This window comes from Natrix helvetica, assembly GCF_964273705.1.
Source record: "Natrix helvetica genome assembly, chromosome: 5".
Taxonomy (NCBI): Eukaryota; Metazoa; Chordata; class Lepidosauria; order Squamata; family Natricidae; genus Natrix; species Natrix helvetica.
The window spans coordinates 127,234,845-127,258,459 of record NC_138551.1 but is presented as its reverse complement, the minus strand read 5'-3'; positions in this window follow the sequence as shown (position 1 = coordinate 127,258,459).

Sequence of the window (23,615 nt, the reverse complement as noted above, 5' to 3'; positions counted from 1 at the left end):
AGATGGGGGATTTCTCCCCCTAGCCAGCCACCGATGTTTGGGCTGCAGCCTGCAAATCAAGCACCACTGGGGTGGGCTTTCTTCCTGGGCCATGGATGGGGGCAATACCAATGGAAGCCTGCCCCTCCTCAGCAGATGGCACCATTTCAGATAACTGGCCCAGGGCAACCCCAGGGACTGAACCCTCAATCAGTTGCAATGCCCCAACTGGGAGCAACAGAAGACATAAGAACAGCAGCTGAAGATCTGGGAACAGCAGCTGAGCTGCCCTTTTCCTCACCCCCACCCAAGTTGGCACAAAACCAGTGTCAGGGATGGGGGCTCTGCCCCCCTTCACAAAGCAGCAGGGGGGAAAAGCTTGGGAAGCTCAAAGGGGAAAGGGCTCCCCCTTCCAAAGATGATTCCCTGCCAATAGCAAGACAGGCGAAAGTGCTGAAGGGACAGCTCCTCCAGGAACCTCAGCCGGCAGAGAGGCAAATGAAGCTGCCTGGGAAAAGAAAAGCCGCTAAATTTGCCACACAAGCCTCAACCACACAACCTTTTCCCCAGGGATCAATGGAGGCCCAGCCGAAAGGCCCTTGTCAAGCCCAGATGAAGGAAGCAGTGAGGATGACGACCCAATGGTAAGCGCACCCATCTGCCCCTTTGCCATCAAAGCCAAGCTCATAGTGCCCGAGACGGGGGCAGAAGGGGAAGTTGAAGCAATTGTGGACAATGGCTGCACCCGATTCTTAATCAGCATGTCTGTTGTGGAGAAGCTAGGCATACGCACAAGACCCCTAGCCCATCCCATTCGGTTTGAGCAGGTGGATGGGACACTAATTGGAGGGGCCCCGGCCAAACTAATTACCGATTTGGTGAAGCTGTAGATAGGGTGCCACTATGAACTCCTCAGATTCATCATAGCTCCAAAGATACATGAATCAATTATCTTGGGGCTTGCATGGCTGGACAAGTGGACATCTACCATAATGTGGGAGGACGGTGTGCGGAAATTGATCATAAGCTTTGGGCCGCTACCACCCATGAAGCCAGAGGGCCACCTGGGGACTATCAAGCCCAATAAAGCAGACCTCCCAGTGCCTGCAGCCCCCGCAGCAGACACAAGATCCCCAGGAATCCAGCAAGTGTCAAAAGAGTACTGGGACTTCGCAGGGGTTTTCAGTGAGGAAGATTGCATCTATCTCCCTTCTCATTGGCCCACCTATTGCGCAAAAGAATTCATACCTGGGGCTACCCTACCAAAGCTAAAAATGTACTCCATGACTCCCAAAGAGATGGTAGAATTAAGGAAGTATATTGACATCGATTTGAAGCGGGGCTTTATTGAACCAGCTAAGTCAGAAATAGCGACCCCAGTGCTCTCCAAAGAGAAGAAAAATGATGGAGTTCATCTCTGCATTGATCTGCGGGGGATAAAAGCCATATGCGTAAAAAACACCTACCCCATCCCCCTCATGAAGGATATGTTGAACCACTTGGCTAAAGGGAAGGTGTTCACCAAACTAGACTTGAGAGAGGTGTATTACCACATACGTATCAGGGAGGGAGATGAATGGAAGACCACATTTAACTGCCCACCTGGCAGTTTCCAATTCAAAGTTATGTCATTTGGGATACAAGAGGCCCATGCAGTCTTCATGTAGTACATAAATGAGGTGCTACATGAGCAACTATAACAAGGAGTGCTTGTTTATCTTGATGACATATTAGTTTTTTCTGAGACCCTAGAAAAGCACACGAAGCAAAAAAAACTCCTAGCTACCAAGCTATATGCAAAGTTGTCGAAGTGTGAGTTGTCAATCTTCTGCAGGCAATTCATCCCAGCTTTTGAAGAAACTGCCCTGCCATTGACTGAACTGTTAAAGACTGGGCCTTCCCTGACAAAGCCAGAGGCAAACCAATCCCTTGGGTGGACAATGGACTGTCGAAAAGCATTTGAGAAATTAAAACGGCTCTTTGACCAAGGGCCCATACTGCAACACCCCGACCCAGAACAGCAATTCATAATCCAGACAGATGCCAGTGATGTGGCTGTAGTGGCAGTGCTGTTGCAAAAGAATAAAGAAGGACACATCTTGCCATGTGCTTATGTCTCCAAAAAACCTCACCACTACTGAAGGGAGGTGGGCCATTTGGGAGAAAGAAGCGTATGCTGTCAGGTGGGCCCTGCTCACTTGGAGACATTTCCTGGAAGGGGGGAATGTGCCATTTGAGGTCTGGACCAACCATGAAAACCACAAAGCCCTCAAAAGCCCTCGAAGATTGTCCCCAAAGCAAGTTTGCTGGCACAATATTTACGAAGGTTCATATTTGAACTGAAGCACATCCCTGCTGGGAAGAACTTGCTGGCGGATGCCTTATCAAGAAAACCGCAGTACGACACTAAGAAGGAAAAAGTGGCTCACCCCATCCTTTCTCCTTCCCACCAAAAGGTGGCCCAAGACACCACCCGAAGCCAGGATAAGCTGACGACAGTGATGAAATCAGCGCTTTCTGTGTGTGGGATAAATTTTCTTGTCGACCAAATGTATAAGATTAAGAATGCCTAGTAAGAAATTCAGCCCAAAGTTTCTAGGTCCATCCCGCATAGTGAAGATAATTAACCCAGTTACTGTTCAACTCAATCTACCCAGAATTCTAGGGAACATTTACCCAGTCTTTCATTGCAGCTTAATGAAGCCAGTAATTGGGTCCAACATAAGACCATCCATCCACCCAGCCTCCCCCTCCTCCTGTAGTGATAGAGGGAGAAACACACTATGAGGGGGAAAATATTTTAGATTCCAGGTTGTATAGAGGTTGTTTACAATACTTAGTGCATTGGAAGGGGTACCCTTTGTCCGAAGCTACTTGAGTAAAAAGTTGGAATCTAAAAGCTGATAAGGTAGTAAAACAATTCCATGATAAGTTTCCTGATAAGCCAAAGGGTCCCCCTTGGGGGTGGGGAGAGAGGTGCTTAGTTCTGTTATGTTAACCCCTACTTTATTCTCTTTTCAGGAATTGATTTCCTTTTAAGGAGAGGCTGCCTGTCAGGCCTGCAGTCATATTCCTTTTGGATCTTTGGTCTGCCACAGTTTCTATTATTATACTATGCTGTTTATATGGTGGGGAATTGGAGGACCACACTCACAAGTCCATCACATGGTCCAATCTTCCATGCCATGCAGGCAGTTCCACCCATCCAGTTCCAGTCAGATGCAGAGGTGCAGAGACAAGGGATGACCTTGGCAATCTAAAAGGAATTTTATTTTGGCTACATAGCATTTAACTCTGTACCATCCATTAGGACTCTAAGATCCTTCTCACAATCAGTATGGAAAGACAATAAAGAAAGTGTCAGGAGAAAAAATAAAAATAAAAACTACCATCCACTCTACGACGTTCTCCCTATTTACCCAACCATACAATCCACAGCCTATCACATTCATGCCTCTTAGTCAGCTCTCATCCAAAAGCTGATATTTTGCTAAAAAAGAAAGGAAAGGAAATTTCACTTCAGGTAGAAGCAGTTTTAAAACCAGTTCCAATCTAGGATTGATAGATCTAACAGAAAAGAAAATTCTTTTCTACTTTAAGGTAGATTGAATAGCATTGACAGCTTCCTTGGCATTAGAAGACAGACAGCAACAGAGTTAAGTGACCTCAACCTAGAGTGGCACCAAACTCCATAGCTCTGGGTGACCTTCCCCAGCAGACTCTGGAGACAAGAGACCTTGTTGAGAGACAACATAATTTAATTTCCTGGTGTTGAGCTATCTTTCTTCAGCATCACTTTCTGGATATGCCCTGACAGGAAGGATCAACACCACTACAGAACAGGGTCCCCAGGAGTGTCCTTGTTGTTTTTTTCTCACAGGATTTTCTCCTGAAGCCCCTCGTCACATGGAGTCCTGGAAGAACTTCAGAAGCCCCAGATGACAATTTGGATTTCCCTGTGATTAACATCATCCCATTCTTTGACACCTTCTCTGCTACTCCTCCCATGATTGCCTTGGAGGTAAACATCAGATTGAAGCAACATGGAAGAGATCTTTCATCAGAAAAGCTTCAGGTCACACTCTTTGTGATACAAGATTTGGGGCAGGCATGGTGTGTGCTCTTGAATGTACATTTCTCTCCTTTTCTTCTCTCTTCTTCCAGATGAAGCTCAGTTTGTCTCTCTTTGAATCAGGAAATTTGCTGGAAGGATATTCCATCTTGTGAGAGTACTTTGAATTCTAGTTTTTCTTTAGGAACAGGAAGGGGATTAATAAAGCCCCATGAATTATGGATCTGTTTCTGCTTCTGATGCTGCTTTTGTCCCAGCCGGTCTCTGGGAAACTGAGAATGAAATGCCCACTGAGTTTGGAGCACCAGTATAGAAAAACTCCAAGGAGCTATTATAGGTCAGGAGACCATCTCATTGGTATAGTCGTAACTGCAACAAAAATATTGCGTACAGAATTTTCTTTCAACACAGCTCCTTATAGTCAGCTTGACTTGTAAGTCCTTCGCTGTGATAGAGTGGCATTTCCTCTTTTTGGAGTTCTAACACTCTCCTTCTTTTCTTCTTATTTCACTAACTCTTATATTGCAGGATCTAGATAATTTTCTGAATCAGTAGGATTTCCATGGCTTCTCTCTTCTGACCTATTTTGTGGAAATAACTGAAATCCAAGGATAGGGCAGAATAAAACCTTTTAAAACTCCGGATTATTTTCCTTTCTTCATCCGAAACTTGAGTTCACCACTTGAATGCAAACTTTTGTTTAAGGTAGTGATTGAAACATGTGTAATTGTCTGTGCCCAGCTCAGTTCCATATTTTTATAACAGCTCATTGATGTTCATTTCCTGATCATTTCAGAAATAAATGACCATTTTTAGAATTGCTAAGTTTCTGTCACTTGCTTAAAACCCTCTTTCTTTTATGATGCGCCTTCTCAACAGTCATTAAATCACAGTGATGGGTGACAATTGTTTGCCTCTGGTTTTGGGTCAGTATTGGGTTATCCCTCAGTTGGCATGTGGATGAAGAGGATGAAATTGGCAACAAAAGTGTTTTCTTCATTCTGTTCATGATGATAATAACAACGTGAACATTCTTTTACAGGAGACTGTCTAATGGTCTTTTGCAAATGCTGGGCTATATTTTTGCCATTCAACTGGTCAACAAGAATCAACAGCTCTTGCACAATCACACCTTGGGCTATAATATCAAGGACAACTATTTGTACACACTTGGCACGACAGATGCCTTGCTGGACATGCTCTCTACCGGAGAAGGCAATGTCCCCAACTATGGATGTGGAAAGATGGATGACTTTTTGGCTTTTATTGATGGGGCTGACAGGGACATCTCCATCCATATGTCAACATTAGGAGGCATCTACAAAGTCCCCCAGGTTTGTGAGTGTGTTTCTTTGTTTGGTAGACTGAGAGGGGTGGTGATGGGTGAGCCATAGATCCAACCATATCTTCTTCATGGAATTCGAGAGCTGCTTTTCCCCATGGCCATTGTAGGAGTCATGTGTGGAGATGGGGATCCACGTGAAGAGGGGGAAGGATCAAAACATATATGTGCTAACATGACCTCATATCCATTGCTTTGGGGGCTTCTGCTGCCCACGTGAATTGGTAGGATAAGAGTGAATAGATGAACCATTGTTATGACTTACCAGGACTAACGAAGGATCATGAAGTAAACGTGCTAAAGAGCTAAATCCCTTTTTATGGTGGTGATATAATATTATATTTTGAGTTGGATAGTTTGTTGGTTCCTACTGTTGTAATAATTCTCTGCTTATTAATAAATCAAAGTCAAAATTTAAAGTCTTTGGAAAATGACATCATTGCTATTGATATCTATTTGATGGTGGGTCAATAGAGCAAATCAACATCTTTCCTTATTAGGGGTAGTTTTCTCTGCAACTGGATGTTAGCTCCCTCTTCATCAATGAAGCTCATTTTGAGCAATGTCCTAAGTGAATTTGTGCTTTTTAAAAAAACATAGCTATCCAAGCTTCCTTAGCCCTTAATATTAAAGTTTGTATTGCAAATGTTATCCCAAAGCTCTTATATGAAACTGAAGTTTGGTAGTTAAAATACATCACTATTAGAATAAGCCCAATCATAGTTTCCAAGAAGTATCTTGGAAATTGATAAAAGGACTTTAGCTTCTGTCCCCATAGCTGATTTTGGAATTTATACAATTGTTTTTCTCTAAAATCTGGTCTATGGAAACTGAAATTTGGTCTGTTAGAAGAAACAAAATTTCAGTTAAGGCCTTTTCTATTATAGATCTGACAAATGACATTAGGAGTTATGATCTATTGTATACTCAGGGAAGAAGCTCAAGATATGGCTGCCCAAAGAATCCGGGTTATACAAGCAGAGAAAGATACCGCCATCTTGACTAAGGTTGGCACATTGGAATGGATGAGCTGCTATAAACATGCCTTCCAAATTTCAAAGAATTTCAGTGGAAATAGGCATAGACATCTTTGGGTGACATTTCATTGACCAGGATTTGAGAAGCTGGAAATAATGGTTGAATATGAAAGATTTAACTGAATTCCTTATAATTAACTTTTATTTATGGAGCCCCAGAGTTAGAACACATCTATTATTTCAATATCATTTTTGTAAGAAAGCGAGAGATCAGTCTCTTGAACCACTCATTAGCCAAATGCTCTACTGAGATCTTTATATGCAAAAAACCCACAACATACTTTCTGTATGGTCAGAATTCAAAACTAGGATATAATTTGCTCCCTTACTTGAACAAAACAGTTCAGTTGAAATCTGCATACGTGGCTCTTGTAAGGTGATATATTTGCATTCTTCAGTCTTATTTTTTTTCTTAATTGTTCTTGCATTTTGCCTTTATACATAGACTTATTTATATTCTGTGTTCTACATCTTCTGGCTAATCTAGAATAAATTATTATAATATGTTTATGAAAATAAAGATAATCTAGAATAAATTATTATAATATGTTTATGAAAACAAAGATGTATTTATTAAATGCTCATATTTTGGACTTCATCTGACCTCCAATACAACACAGCATTCTTCATTGCTTCTTCAGACCGCTTGTAGAAGTTCTTCAGATACTCTGAGTAATAAGAGTCAGTTCCCTTTTTTCCACTGGATGCTCCCCAAAGAAGGGTTCCAGTACCCAGGAATTATCCGACTGCTGCTCCATTTCAGATGGACCTTGATTGGCCTCTTTGCTTCAGACACAGAAAATGGAGAGAATTTCATGAGGACATTCACTCCTATGCTTGTGAGGAAAGGAATTTGTGTTGTTATATCACAACGATTCTCAACGACTGGTCATATAGCACCCCTCAGGGAGGCCCTCTCTAAGTGGAGACAAGTCAACGTCTTTGTTCACTTCATAGAGAATGTTCCCCTTGTGGACAGAATTCGTCCTTTCCATTTAATACTTACGCGTTTTCCAAGACCCATTGAAGGGAAAGTCTGGATCATGGCAATATTGGCAATATTTGTAATGAAAAAGACTGAAGTTTTGAAATATGTCCATAGTGTTTGGAGCTTTCCTCCTCAGGTGAAAAAAAGGCCTAAAGATGATGCCTTTGAACCCAGATTCCTTGTGGAATTCAGGTTTCAAGATAAGTATTTTCTCTGCTCTTTTTCCAAGCACACCAGTTCTGTCAAAGGCCGGAGAGTTTGCCTCCAGAAAGCACCGCTGGTGACACACGGGATATATAAAGGCTTTCGGATGAAGAATGATGAGACCATTTACACCATCGTTAAGGCTCTGGCCAACATCCTGAATGCTGCATACTCCTCCCGATCCAGGAGGAAAAAGAAGGAGGGCGAAGAGAGGTTGGGGGCTCCAAGGCTGCAGCCATGGCAGATATTGGGGTCCCGACACGGATCCATCAATCAAGTTTCTTTGGAGAAGGAATCCAGGGGGAAAGGAGGGGAACCCTCTCAACCTCCTTGTGCTACAAAATGTGATCAGGTTTGGCCAATCTCAATTGCCCGGGACACAACGATCCAAAGAAACTGCACCATGATGGGGAAAATTGAAAACTATACATACATTTTAAAATAAATTGGTGTAGGTAGAGGTTTGGAATTAGCATCATACATTTTTACATTTATAATTTTGAAGGAGACTGTGAGACCACATAGCCTAACTCCTCCTCTCTGCAGGAATCCCAGTGAAAGCTATTCTAATTGATGCCTGCTTGGTGTTCCCATTAACACTGTAGGGATGTGCAGGCTGAGCCCAAGAGCGGGGGGCTTAAGCGCATCATCGGTTCAGAATTGTTACATCCCCACAAAGAATCCAAGTCCAGCTCCTCATGGATTCCATTGACTCTTATCTAGCACCAACTTGGCTTGATTGTTAGTAGGTCAAGCTAAGGGTGCAGTTTGTGTAGAGGTAGCATGATGTGCTCAACTTTTAGTGCTTTGAACTCAACTCCCTTTACTGGTTACTTGCACCAGACAAAGACAAACAATGGAGGGAAGACTGAACTTCTCTGCTTTCCTGAATTTCCTCTTTTGCAACCAAGTTCATTTTTCCATGTCTGACACTCTGGAATACCAGTAAACGGATCTTCTGTGTAACATCTGTCAGTTATGGGCAGAAAGTTGCATCTTCCCTTCTCCAATGAGGAACTTTTCCTAGTATGTCTAGTCTGTGGAAAAGAAGGATTGGGGGGGGGGCATGTTAGCCGTCTTCAGTACTTGAGGGTGTCATAAAGAAGAGGGATTTGATTTATTCTGTCGAGCATCAGAGGGCAGGACAGGAAGTAATAGGTGGAAGCTTGTTAAAGAGAGGTCCAGTCAAGAAGGAAGGAGAAGTTGTCTGACAGTGAGAACAATTAATCAATGGAGTAGCTTGCCTCCTGGTGTGGTGGGTGCGGCATCAATGAAGGTTTTCCAAAAGAGTCTGGACAACCTTTTGACTGGCTCCTGCCTTGAGCACAGGGTTGGACTAGAAGACTTTCTGTTGGGAACTCAAAGAATATACAGGAATCTCCCACGTGGGTCTTCCATCGCTTTATGGCCTCTGAGGGCTGTTGTGCTGAAAGAGAGGAACGGACCATACCGGTAGTTCCTTATTTTCTCTATTTACTATGGAGAAAGGAAAGCTATAATGGAACATTATTTTAGAAGCAATATTTCATATTCCACCATCTCGGGAACCAATCTCAAAGCGGCTTCTTTCTCCCTCCCATCCTCAAAGGAGCCACTAAGGACAAATGGTCTCATCCTTGGTCGGCCACGAAGCCTCTGAAAATATTGACTGTGATTTTGAAATATGTTTACTCCGTTTCACACATTTGGGTGCCTGGGAACCTTCCCCCATCCTGTGTTAATGTGTGAAGCAGGTCATCAGGCTAACCTGGCATCTGATTCATGCATTCTGGCATGATACATTATGCCAACATAGCCGTTCTCTTTCATGAACCTGGATTAAGGGTGTTGTATGAACTCCCATAGATTTACCACTAACCAGCTATGCGATGATGGTCAATGCAGTCTGTTTGCACACAGGATAGGAAACTCTTTATAGGATCTGCTTTTGGCTTCAGAGTTTTCTGCAACCCACTGTAATACATTGTTTAGCACATTGTGTGAACCGATTCCAGGTTTGGCATTCAGGCAACAGAGCTGGGAAAATGGGAGAGAGACAAAAATGAACCTTTGTGGATGGAGGAAGTCAGAGATTTCCTGCAATGTCTGGACAAAGCTTGATAGAGACTTGCAGAGATCTGTCCATGTGTCTTCAGAGGATCAACTGGGGACTTTGAGGCTCTTTCTCCTGCTTGGAGCCTCACAGATGTTTTTGGATGCTGGTTTCCAGAATTCCCAGTTAGGCCAGTCCTCAGGATACTGGGGTTGCTCACCACAGCAGAAAGGCTGGGTGTTTATGGAGCCAAATTTCAAAGGGGAATGTGGTTATTACCCTCACTGGGTTGGCTTCAGCTCTCTCTCCTGCCAAGCGTTGGGAGAAATAATGGATGCTGCTGCTTTCAATAGTCTTTTTCCAAGTCCTGTTTGTGGATCTCTGTCCTGCCTGAGCAGCCACAAGCTGCCTTCCCATGTGCACCTTCCAAATGTGTGGACTCCAGCTCCCATAATCCCCAGCCACAGCTATGCAGTTAGCAGAGAGAATTAGCAAATGGCAAAGATGGAGCGTTAGAGAAGGTTGTTCTCGCCCATCCACCCTGATGTCATTTTTTACCCTATACGCATGCATGAAATGCTCTTCATATGTGTGGCGGTGCGTACTCACATTTGGGAATCGGTAGCGTAGGTAAGTGAATACCACCCTTGCAGGGGAACATGGGATATGGGCAGTGGTGGGATTCAATTTTTTTTTACTACCGGTTCTGTGGGTGTGGCTTGCTGGGTGTGGCAGCGGAAGGCTACTATAAAATCTCCATTCCCATCTCACTCCAGGGGAAGGATACTGCAAAATCCCCATTCCCTCCCGCTGGGACTCGGGAGGAAGAGAATACATGGGGGCGGGGCCAGTCAGAGGTGGTATTTATCGGTTCTCCAAACTTCTCAAAATTTCCGCTACCAGTTCTCCAGAAATGATCAGAACCTGCTGAATCCCACCTCTGGATATGGGCTTCTGCATTCCCAGGTCTCTGAAGATGGAAGTTGGATTTTGCAGATCAGCTTTCCATCTGCAGCAAGAGGATCCTGAGCTCCCCTTCCCTCCCTCCCTCCCCTCCCTTCTTCACATGGGGTGAGAGGCAGCCTTGGTTTCTCCATCTCTTTTCACTTGGTTTTTTTTTCTAACTTCTTTCTGCGTTTCTGTCTGTATTTTTTTTAAACTTTGCAAAGTTCTGGTAACTAGTTTTTCAGTAAAGTTGATTTTGTTCTTAGAAACTGGCTGCACTATTGCATCAGGCCTTTTGTGTTGTGCCTTTGAGCATTAACTTTAAAACAAAGTAAATTTTGGTTCCTATTGGTAATAGCTGGCAGCTATTTCAGATCTGTGATATGCTCAGGCATTAACTGGCCTCTGGGATTTTTCTCTTTAACCACAATGCCAACAAATGTCACATTTCTCTTTATCTTCTTTTAACTGTATTCCCTCAGTTTCAAGCATGGAGACCCCAAAACTCTCAAGTCTAGATGATGGATTTAATTCAATCACTGCCCCTGTTATTATGAATCACATGGGGATTGTTTCCCTTTCATTTCCCTCCAGAGAATTTCCCAACAACCTTTGAGTCCAAGAACTGGTTGAATTATCCAGGGATCCCTCCTGAGAGGGAGAATTATGATAAAAGTTTCAGCTCTGCTCTTTGGCCGAATCCTCCAGGGGAGACTTTGAGCAGAGAAATAGGGAGTTTGGGGACAGGCAGGATCTGTGCTCTTGAATGTCCGTCTCTCTCCTTTCCAGATGAAGCTGAGTGGTTCTCTGTGTTTCAATCAGGAAAGAAACTGGATCATATTCCACCTTGTGAGAGTCCTTTGAATTCTTCTAATTCTTCTTTAGAAACAGGAAAGGGATTGATTGATTCACCCCATGAATGATGGACCTCCTGCTTCTGCTTCTGATGCTGCTGGTGTCCCATCCAGTCTTTGGGAAGCTGAGAATGAAATGCCCGCAGAGTTTGGAGCACCAGGATGGAAAACAACCACAGAGCTTTTTCAGCCCAGGAGACCATCTCATCGGTATAGTCATCACTGGAAGGGAAATATTGCATACAAACTTGCTTTTCAACGTGGCTCCTTCTCTTCAGTTTGTTTTTCGTGATCTGTAAGTCATTCAGGGTGGTAGAGTTGCACTCCCTCCATTCTAACACTCTCCTTCTTTTCTGTTTTTATTTTTCATTTATTCCTATATTGGAGATTATGTCTAATTTCCTCAATGATTTTGATTTCCATGGCTTCTCTCTTTTGTCTGATTTTGTGAAAGAAACTCAAATCGGAAAAAAAAAAGCTGAAAGGGCTGCAGATTATTTTCCTCTCTCAGTTCAATCCTTAATTTATCACTTGAATAATGAATTGTATTTAAAGTAGTGGTGGAACCAGTCGTAGTTGCTGTACCTCAGACCATTTCCATGTTTTTATAACTGATCATTGCTTTTGGATCAATGTTGGCTTATGGCTCAGTAGGCTTTTGGAGGCTTATATATTTTTAAAAAGTAGTTGTTGCTGCCCATTATAATAACATTTTTTTTTACAATAGGGATGTTTATGGTTTTACAGATGCCTTAATATTCATTTTCAACATTCAAATGGTCAACAAGAATTCCCAGCTTCTGCACAATCTCACACTTGGCTACAACATCCATGACAACTATTTGAGCACTTTCTGCACTTCAGATGCCTTGCTGGACATTCTCTCCACTGGAGAAACCAATGTCCCCAACTACGGCTGTGGAAGGAAGGAGAACCTTCTGGCACTTATTGATGCAGCTGACAGGGAGATCTCCATCCAGATGTCAACATTAGGAGGCACCTACAAAGTCCCACAGGTTTGTGTGTGTTTTTCTCTCTCTGGTAAAGTGAGGGGTGGGTGGTGGTGGGTGAGCAATAGATGCAATTATGTCTTTTCAATGGAATTCAAGAGCTACTTTTCTCCATATTAGCAAAAAAAATCAATATTTTACCCCATTATGTTCACGTTGAGATTAATCATAAAAGGCCTGAAATTCAGGCAATACATTCCCTGGAGAAGACATTCTACCAACTATTTAACTGATCAAAAAATATCCCTGGTTGTTGGGGCCTCTATTGGCATCTTCATTTCCACATATAAATAATATCCAGTCGGATTGAAGTTGGCAACAGTAGCATTTTATCTATCTAAAAAGTGGAATAAAAAGGACTCTACCAATTATAGGCCAAATAGACTAGCAGATATTGTGGCTGAAATGTATGCCTGGATCCTCTTAGTTAAACTTGAGAAAAATGCATTCCTTGCAGAAGAAACAGAAGGTTTTAGGTAGTGAATAGCTATATAGATTTTATAAGAAATATTACATGTCAATAATCTAATATTGGTAACAAATTTGTCTTGAAATATCTAATCTATATCAGCAAAGTAAAACACGGTTTTGCTGGATTTCTAGATGTTAGTGCATTTGTCATAATTAACAGAGAAATATTATATAGGAAATTGATTGCCCTCAAAATGGAGCTCCACCTGTTAGTCCTGATCCAGGCTCTTTCTCCAGGTCCTTGTTTGAGAGGGAGGTTGGGGCTCAATGGAGCAATGAGAAGAAGGACTGATACTTACCAAGGAGGAAGGGAAGGATGCATATTTGAACCCTTGTTATTCTCTCTTCATATTGACAATTTACTTCAACTAATAAAGGATCCAAAAACACATCATAAATAAATGTTATTTTTTTCTTTGCCAAATATTACTAAATTAGTGGACCAGTGAAATGCAGTGCACATAGTTTCCAGTACTTGGATTTTAGAAAGGCTTTGACAAAGTAAACCACCATCTACTTCTTGGTAAGCTAAAAATATGTGGGATAGACAGCATCACCCCCAGATGGACTCGGCCTGTGGTCCTCAGTGGAACTACATCTACATGAGGAAAACAAGCATTGGGGGACCCCAAGGTTCCATTTTAGGCCCAGTCCTCTTCAACATCTTCATGAATGGTTTGCATGAGGGATAAATGGGGAACTCATCACATTTACAGATGACACTAAACTGACTGGAATAGCCAACAGCCCAGAAGATGGGCTGAAGATCCAGATGGATCTAGATGGACTTGAACCCTATCTAACAAAAGGAAATTCAGTATAGAGAAAAGTAAAGTAATACAATAGCAGACCTTGGAGGTCTTCTAGTCCAACCCCCTGCCTAGGCAGGAAACCCTATACCGTTTCAGACAAATGGCTATCCAACATCTTCTTAAAGATTTCCACAACTTCTGGAGGCAAGCTGTTCCACTGATTAATTGTTCTAACTGTCAGGAAATTTATCCTCAGTTCTAAGTTGCTTCTCTCCTTGATTAGTTTCCACCCATTGCTTCTTGTTCTACCCTCAGGTGCCTTGGAAAATAGTTTGACTCCCTCTTCTTTGTGGCAACCCCTGAGTCTTAGACTGAGGCTAGAAAAACCAAATGTACAGGTACAGATTAGGTGAAACTTGGCTCAATAGCAGGAACTATGAGAGGGATCTTGGAATCTTGGACAATCTCTCAAATGTGAGCCAACAATGTGTGGCAGCAGTCAAAAAAAGCCACTGGAATCCTAGGCTGCATCGACAGAAGGATAGAATCCAAATCAAGTGAAATATTGGTACCATTTTATAATGCCTTGATAAAACCACCCTTGGAATAGGGCATTGATGGTGAACCCTTTTGGCACCAAGTGCTCTTGTCAGGGATGCAATCTGGAAGAGGAATTGACCAGTGTGCATGCCGGTGTGCACATGTGCACCAGGCAGCTCCTCTTCCAGTTCCTGGCACTGCCATGTGCACAACGGCCAGCTGATCGTTGTGCTCACATGCACACAAGAAACCTGGAAGAGCAACGGGCAAGGCCACGCGTGCCAGTCAACTTGGCTTTGCATTCCACAAGCTAAGAATCTGAAGCAGAGGGCACCATTTCCCCTCCTGGGGCCTCCGTGCATCCCATTTTTGGCCTCCCCAGCCCCCAGAAGTACTGTGCCAGCCAAAAGCTTTGGTCTTATTTTGCAGTTTCAGTCCATGGGGCTTGCGAAGGTCAGGAGTGCACTCAGCCGGTGGGTGGGGACTGGCAAGTGGGCAGGGTGATTTGGGTAGGGCAGCCTCATTGTCCCACGTGGGTGGGATTAATTGCTTCAGTGGGCTATATCCGGCCCGTTTGAGGACCCCTGGTATAGGGTCTTCTTCTTGAGCAGGGGGTTGGACTAGAAGACCTCAGATCCTTTCCAACCCTTTTATTTTGCTATAAGTTCTGTTATGGGTACATATGTTTAGCATGCTAAATACCTATTGGAACATGCTGATTTACACTGTGATATTATCACACATACACATTGGATTATATACCCTGTGAGGAAGACTTGGGTTCTTTTCTCATAATAATTATCTGATAATTAATAAATCAACTTCAAAAGTTATGGTCTTTGGGAAATGACATCCTAGCCATAGATGGTCATCCAATAGAGCAAATAAGACCTTTCCTTACCTGGGGTTGTTTTCTCTGAGACTGAATCTTGGCTCCCTCATCATCAAAGGAGCTCAGTTAGATCAAAGACATGAGTGAAAGTGGTGCTTAAAAAAAAAACCTCATAGCTCTCCAGCTTCCTCAGCCCCAATTATTAAAGTATCTGAGGTCAAGTTTTCCCCCATGTTTTTACATCAATTTGATGTTTGGGGCTTCAGAGAGAAACCACCAGCAGAACCAACCCAATCACAGCCTCTGAGGAGGATCTTGGGGTGGAGAAAAGGACTCGAGCTGCTGCCCCTCAGATCTGATTTGGGAATTTACACAATTTCTACATTGTCTAAAATCAGAAAATATGGCTATTGGCATAAAATTTAATCTAGGCTACGGATTATCAGCTTTTATTTCTACAGAAAGCAAAAGACTGGATGACCTTTTTGTCTCCCACCTTAACAGAGCAGGCAGAGAGAGGAAAAACAGGCATGTGCCAAAAACTTTTCCAAACATCTTATAGCTTGCACAGAACGTCATTGCTATAGAAACATAATTTGATATCACGCAAATTTCATGATTTTTGTCAGCGTTCTGAAAACCATAGACTGTAGAAGGGAAAAGAAATCCATTTTTTGGAGTATAACTCATAGCTTTGTTAGGGAATGCTGAACACACATTTTAAGGTACAAGCAAGGCTACTTGGCAGATTCCACATTTTACTTTTCACAAGATGTTACTTTGCTAGGCTAAGCTTTGCAATTCACCTAGAAGTTTTATCTATGTAGTTGGCACGTTAGGTTACAATGGAGCTTCTATCAACAGCAATTTAACAAAAGCTGAATTAGGTTACACTCTGTGTATGCTCTAATGCAGTGATGGCAAATCTTTTAGAGACCGAATGCCCAAACTGCAACCCAAAACCCACGTATTTATCTTGGTGTGCCAACACGGCAATTTAACCTGAATAATGAGGTTTTAGTTTAGAAAAACAACTCATACATGATTAACGTCTTTTCTCTGAAAACCCCCCCACAAAAACAGCGCTTTCAATGATACAAACACCTTTTTATTGAAAGGTAAACATTTGCCTTTGCAGGCTTTTGATTACTGTGACTTTTGCTGTTGAATGCAAGCTGATAATTTTTCTAACCTTGACTCATACGTTGTAAGTTTGAGAACAACACGTGCAGCACTCAGGTCATCTGTTAGTTCAGGGGTGTCAAACTCAATTTCAATGTGGGTCCCATTGTGTTTGACTTCGGAGGCCATTCTGGGCACGGCCAGCTCCCACTGCTGATGTGCTCACTCTCCTTCGTTGCCCATGGTGAGTGCAGGAGGTCAAAGTATTGGATCAGAGGGAGGCCCACTCCCTCTCCTTACGAGACCTAGCTTTGTAACCAAAGCATCCTCAATGATAGGATAGGAGACCGCCAGGAGAGGTCAGGAGGATGGGACAAGGAGATGGTAAAAGGAAACAGGGCTGTTGGTGATCAAGTGCTAAGGCAGGATTTACTCACACCCTCACCCTCTCTCATTATAATCTCCTTCCTTCCCTTCTTTTTCCTTCCCTCTTCATTCTTTCCTCCCCTCTTTCCTTCTTTTTGCTTCCTTGCTCTCTTCTCCACTTTCCGTCTTTTACTTGGTCTTTCCTGTCCCTTCTTGGATGTTCCAATGCAAAAGGGGAAACATTCCTTGCCTTGTGATCAAATGCCACTTTTGCTAGTAGTTTGTGGCCACTGAAAAGATTGAGGACAAACCAGGCTCAGTTTATTCCATGCTTGCATTTCATGGGGACAGACTACAGGACAGCAAAACTGTCAAAATGATGGCTCTGGTAGTTGATCAGAGCTCCTCTGTTTTTTATGTGCAACAGCTTTAGCATTTAAGAGCAGAGCTAAGTTAGTTGCTTTTCTATGAATACATAATGATCCTTGAATGATCTCTTCTGTAGGGCCACTGCCATGGTCTAATTCAGACTGGAAATATAGCAAAGGAAACTATTTCCCCAATTGCTTTGTCCTTTCCCCCCCCAACTGAAAACTAAAGCTAAAGATACAGAAGGATCTTGACAAACTTGAACATTGGGCACTATCTAACAAAATGAAATTCAATGGTGAAAAGAGTAAGGTTCTTCATTTAGGCAACAAAAATGAAATGCTCAACAGTAGTAACTGTGAAAGCGATCTTGGAGTCCTAGTGGACAACCATTTAAATATGAGCCAGCAGTGTGCAGCAGCTGCCAAAAAAGCCAACACAGTTCTAGGCTGCAAAAACAGAGGGATAGAATCAAGATCACGTGAAGTGTTAATACCACTTTATAATGCCTTGGTAAGGCCACACTTGGAATACTGCATTCAGTTTTGGTCGCCACGATGTAAAAAAGATGTGGAGACTCTAGAAAGAGTGCAGAGAAGAGCAACAAAGATGATTAGGGGACTGGAGACTAAAACATAGGAAGAACGGTTGCAGGAACTGGGTATGTCTAGTTTAATAGAAAGAAGGACTAGGGGAGACATGATAGCACTGTTCCAATATCTCAGGGGTTGCCACAAAGAAAAGGGAGTCTAACTATTTTCCAAGGCACCTGAGGGTAGAACAAGAAGCAATGGGTGGAAACTAATCAAGGAGAGAAGCAACTTAGAACTGAGGAGAAACTTCCTGACAGTTAGAACAATTAATCAGCGGAACAACTTGCCTCCAGAAGTTGTGAATGCCCCAACACTGGAAGTCTTTAAGAAGATGTTGGATAGCCATTTGTCTGAAACGGTATAGGGTTTGCTGCCTGGGCAGAGGGTTGGACTAGAAGACCTCCAAGATCCCTTCCAACTCTGCTATTGTATTGTATCTCAGGGAGGGTAAGGCCATGGGGTCCTAGTGATAGAAGAGACCCTCAAGGCCTCCCCAACCGAACTAAGATACCTCCTGCTTCTCCCCCTCTTCCTGCAACAAGGACTCACTTACTTTCCAAACCTCTATCTCCTCTCTTGTTTCTCGGCTTCTTTGCCTTTGAAGAAGGGAGAGGAGGGTTGGCTGGGAAATGCTTTTTGTGCCAAGAATGGACGCTCCTGGGTGCTATAATATTGTGCAGATTCAGGCACCCATCTTCTTTTGCAGAGTCAGGGATCCAGAAACTTTCATTCTCGGGGGTGGGTGGGTGGGTGGGGAAAGTGTTTAATTGCAGGTCTTCTGCTCCTTCCCTCCCCCCAACTACTTTCCACTTAGCTACTTAATGAGGCTTCTTTGTCTCAAGGAGCAGCAAATGGGGCCAGACAGAGACAGGCAATCCAAGTGTGTTTGGCAGAGAAAGCATACTTCAGCCAAGGCACCCAAACTGCTGCCAATGGTGTGGGTGACAGCTGAACATGCAAATGGGGCCAGACAGAGACAGGGAGGGTAAGAGAGTAGTGTGTGTGTGTGTGTGTGTGTGCGTGTGTGTGTGTGTCAGAGAAAGCGTGCTTCAAGCCATGGCACCCAAACTGGTGTGGCCGACACCTTTGCAGGGAGGCAGGGTGTGTGTCTGTACTTTCATCCCCATTCAAGCAGGGCCTCTTATTTCCCCCCCAGCACAGTTGGGGCATGCAGGCTGCTGCCACCTAAGCACCATGATTGCCCCCTCCCCAGCCAGCCAGCCAGCCCCACCTGACCTGCTCCCTGCCGGCTCCTGCAAAGCCTCGACATTCTCCTCCTCCTCTTCTTCTTCGTGTGGTCGTCCTCCTCCGCCCAAGTGGCAGTGGGCTCCACAGGACAGGTTTTCATTTCTGCCCTGGGGCAGAAATCTCTGGTGTGCTGGAAGTGAGTGTGAATGGCCTGGCTCTCCAGTGCTTCCTGGGTCAGTTGGAGGCTTCCTTCAGCCTTCAAACAGTTGCAGGGCTTGTATGGGGTTTTTTGCTTCCAGGTTGGTGCAGGAGGCTTTCCAGGGCCAAAATGAAAAAAAAAAAACCTGTGCTTTCTGCACTCCACTTTGGCCCTGGAAAGCCTCCTGCACCAACCTGGAAGCAAAAAATAAAAAAATAAAACCCCTGCAACTGTTTGAAGGCTGAAGGAAGCCTCCAACTGAGCTTGAAAGCACTGGAGGCCCAGTCTGTTAGATATTAGCATATATCGCTGTAAGTCTCCACTCAGGTCCGCCGCTAGGGCGGGAACTTGGGATCATTCTGATTGGTCGAGAGGCGTACCCGATCCCTATAAAAGGGGAACCCTCAGACCACACTCCAAGCTGGATCACTACTACTATGAATAAAGAGCTGTTAAGTCACTACTTGTCCGGAGTCTGTTCTCTCGTTGCCCGAATCTAACACTGGCGACGAAGGTGGGATTGAGAGACAGATAGGACGAAGAAGTCACCTCCAGAATCCAAGGATTCGATCCAGCCTAGGAATTCGTCGGAAATTCCGGCAGCCATCTCAGCGCGGCAAATTTAAACGCAGACAAGATGGCGATGCATACTCCTCCAGCTCCTTTCGACCCAATCGCCGATCATTGGGAATCCTACATGCTCAGGTTCGAGTGCTTTCTCGAAGCAAACGAGTACACAGGAATACCGGACTCTGAAAAGAAGAATATCTTCCTGAGCTACTGCGGCCGAGAGGTTTTAGAAACGTCCAGGGACCTCTCTGAGCCAACCCCCATCCAGGCGGTAACATGGACGGCGCTGCAACAGACGCTGCAAACGCATTACGCGCCAAAACCTTCCCGCCACGTTTGCCGCCAAGGATTCAACACGAGGAACCAGAAGGCGGGAGAATCTATCAACCAGTACGTTGCAGCTCTACGGAAAGCAGCCGCGCATTGTGGATTCAGGGATTTGGACGAGCAAATCCTGGATCGCCTCATTTGCGGGTTGAGAGACATTTCCCTACAGAAACGGTTGTTGGCGAAGCCCAACTTAAGCCTACAGATTGCACTCGATGAGGCGCGAGCATCCGAATCAGCGGACAGATCATCCGAGACCATACAACGTGGATACAGCGCGGTCCAGACCGGAACCAGACACGCCAGAGTACACTACGAGGACACCGAACAAGAGGTCGAGGACACCGAGATCAAAGACAGCCATCGTATGAGGAGCAGTCACACGAGACCGGTGGGTAAACCAGAATTCCGTTTGCCAACATGTGCAAGTTGCGGAGGGAACCACCCCCGGTCTACCTGTCGGTTCAGAAACGTTGTTTGCTCGCATTGCGACAAACTGGGGCACATCGCAAGAGTGTGCCGGAGCGAAGTCCCTGCCTCACAAAGGCAGCCTCCTATGTACCGCCAACAGAAGCCCAACCCAGGGGCTTGGCGAAAAACAAAGGGCGCCCAGAAAGAAACCGAAGGGAGTTTGCCGAGAGAGATTACACACAAAGAGATGAAAGGGCGTATTACCAGAGAGCCGAGAGAGAGTATCCTCAGGATGCCGATGCCGAGAGAGAGTTGACCCAGAGAGAACCATTATGAACCTATCTCACAACGATAGGTCAAGTCCGCACCAAGCGGCCTAAAAAGCTGAAAATCACTGTCCTCCTGGAGGACTCCCCTTGCGAGCTTGAAGTTGACACGGGATCATCCCTGACGATCATTTCATGGTCCGCCATGAAAAAGGCAATCCCTAGCCTTAAAAAGCGCCAACTGTGTACACCAGACATCCTGCTACGAGACTACCAGGGGAACAGGGTCCCCATCGTGGGTCAGGGCACGTTTCGGGTACAATTCAAGGACATCGTAGCCCAGCTGCCCGTGACCGTCGCCAGCGCGCCCTTACAGAGCCTCCTGGGACTGGATTGGTTTGAAGCCCTGGGGTTAGAAGTCACAGGAATCAACGCCGTGGAGAACAGCAGCGCTGAGCAGATGTTTAAGGAGTTCGAGGATGTGTTCAGCCCGGGGCTTGGTAAGTATGTGGGTAAAACAATATCCTTCAATTTAGACCCAAACGTGGCGCCAATCCGACTCAAACCTAGAAGAGTGCCTTTTGCACTCCGTCCCAAAATTGATAAAGAGATAGATAAACTCGTTGAACAGGGGATCCTTGAACCGGTGGATCACGCGTGCTGGGAAACGCCCATTGTGACCCCAGTTAAACCAGATGGGTCAGTCCGCATCTGCGCGGACTATAAATGTACAATTAATGTCGCCCTACAGCAAAGCGCGTATCCTGTGCCAGTAGTCCAACACCTATTGCACTCGTTGGGGCCAGGAAAAATATTTGCTAAATTAGATATGGCACAAGCGTATCAGCAGCTGCCAGTGGATAGCGCCACGGCGGAGGCCCAGACTATAGTGATGCACAGGGGTGCTTTCAAGTGCAACCGGTTACAATTCGGCGTAAGCATAGCTCCCGGTCTGTTCCAGAGCGTCATGGAACGGCTTTTGCAAGGAATACCAGGGGTCGTCCCGTATTTTGACGACATCTTGGTATCAGCTGCAAACGAGGAGCAACTATTAAAAAGGGTCAGAACCGTTTTTGACAGAATTAGAGAAAAGGGTCTCCGCATAAAAAAGGAAAAATGCCAAATTAACGTGCCTAGCGTAGAGTTCCTGGGTTATAGAATCGATGGTTTGGGCATACATCCAACATCGAAGAAAATTAAGGCGATCCAGGACGCCCCCACACCACGAAATCAAACCGAGTTGCAGGCATTCCTTGGACTACTTAACTTCTACAGCATTTTTCTGAGACAGAAAGCTACCGTTGCTGAACCACTACACCGGCTCCTCACAAAGAACGAGAAATGGACATGGGGACGCTCCGAGGCAGCAGCTTTCGCCGCAGTCAAGCGCCTGCTTACAACAGACTCGCTACTCGTCCAATACAGCCAAACGCTACCACTAGTATTGACCTGCGATGCATCACCTTTTGGCGTCGGCGCAGTTCTCAGCCACAGAATGCCAAACAGGAACGAAGCGCCCATAGCATTCTACTCAAGGACTTTATCATCGGCCGAAAGAAACTACAGCCAGATGGACAGGGAAGCGTTAGCCGCTGTGGCAGGAGTCAAATGTTTCCACGAGTATCTCCACGGCCGCGATTTCGAACTCATTACGGACCACAAACCACTGCTGGGTCTTTTGGCGGGAAACCGCCCCACACCAGTCTCACTCTCCCCGCGCATGACCAGGTGGACTGTTTTCCTGGCCGCGTACTCCTACAAACTTATACATCGGCCGGGCTCCATACTAGGGCACGCAGACGCACTCAGCCGTTGTCCACTTCCAGAACTATTAACAGACCCCACGCCCGAGGTACCAGTTTTACTAATTGACTGTTTGGACTCAGGACCTGTTTCTTCTTTGGACGTTGCTAGATTTTCTACAAAGGACAATGTAATCAGACAAGTACAAACTTGGGTATGGAGGGGGTGGCCCAAGGGAAATGTGGGACCCGAATTCAAACCGTTTTGGTCAAAACGCGAGGAATTGTCGGTGTTACAAGGTTGTTTGTTATGGGGGGATCAAGTTATTGTTCCATACGCATTGCGGAGAAATGTATTGGAAGCGTTACATGTTGGGCATCCGGGGATCGTAAGGATGAAAGCGTTAGCAAGGAGTTACGTTTGGTGGCCAAACATGGACAAAGAGATAGAGGAATGGGTAGCCACTTGCAATCTGTGCCAAGAGTCTAGACCAGCACCCCCTGAAGCGCCCGCCACAGAATGGGACAAACCGAAAGCACCCTGGTCACGAATACACATTGATTTCGCAGGGCCAATCCAGGGACAAACGTTTCTCATAGTTGTGGATGCATACTCCAAATGGTTGGAAGTAGTCCTAATGACTTCAATTACGGCAGAGGCAGTCATTAAGGTACTACGGCGACTTTTCGCCACTCATGGCCTGCCCGACCTCCTGGTCTCCGATAACAGGCCCCAGTTCACGGCCATACAATTCGAAACATATCTAGCAGGACAGGGAATTCGGCATGCCCTTGTCGCGCCATTCCATCCGGCCTCGAACGGACAGGCGGAGAGAATGGTGCGATCTGCAAAAGAGGCCCTCGCTAGGATGGGCCCAGGTGATTGGCAAACACGTATTGATCATTACCTTCTAATCCAGCATATTACCCCCAGCGCCACGACGGGTAGGAGCCCCGCTGAACTCCTCATGGGCCGCCATCTACGGTCTCACCTGGACCGACTTCACCCAAATTACTCTGCCACGTCACCCCCAGACTCTACAAGTAAAATTCGGAATTTTAGCATAGGGGATTCAGTATACGCCCACAACTATGCAGGGGGAACACTGTGGATGCCGACAAGGGTAATTGGTATCACGGGTCCAAAATCATACTTGCTGGAATTAGAAGATGGTAGGAACTGGAAAAGGCACATAGACCAACTCCGGGGTCGCCTAGCACACTCAAATTTGCGATCCGCTAATGAGGACTATATTCCGCCGGAAAGTCAGCAACCCGAGAGCCCAAATACAGAGGATTACAGTACCCCGGAGCCCGGAGTGGAACTGGAAATCAACGATGGAATGGGACAGCATCCGAGCGAGGAAAGCCTTCCAACCCCCAACTGCGAAACAGAACAAGCAG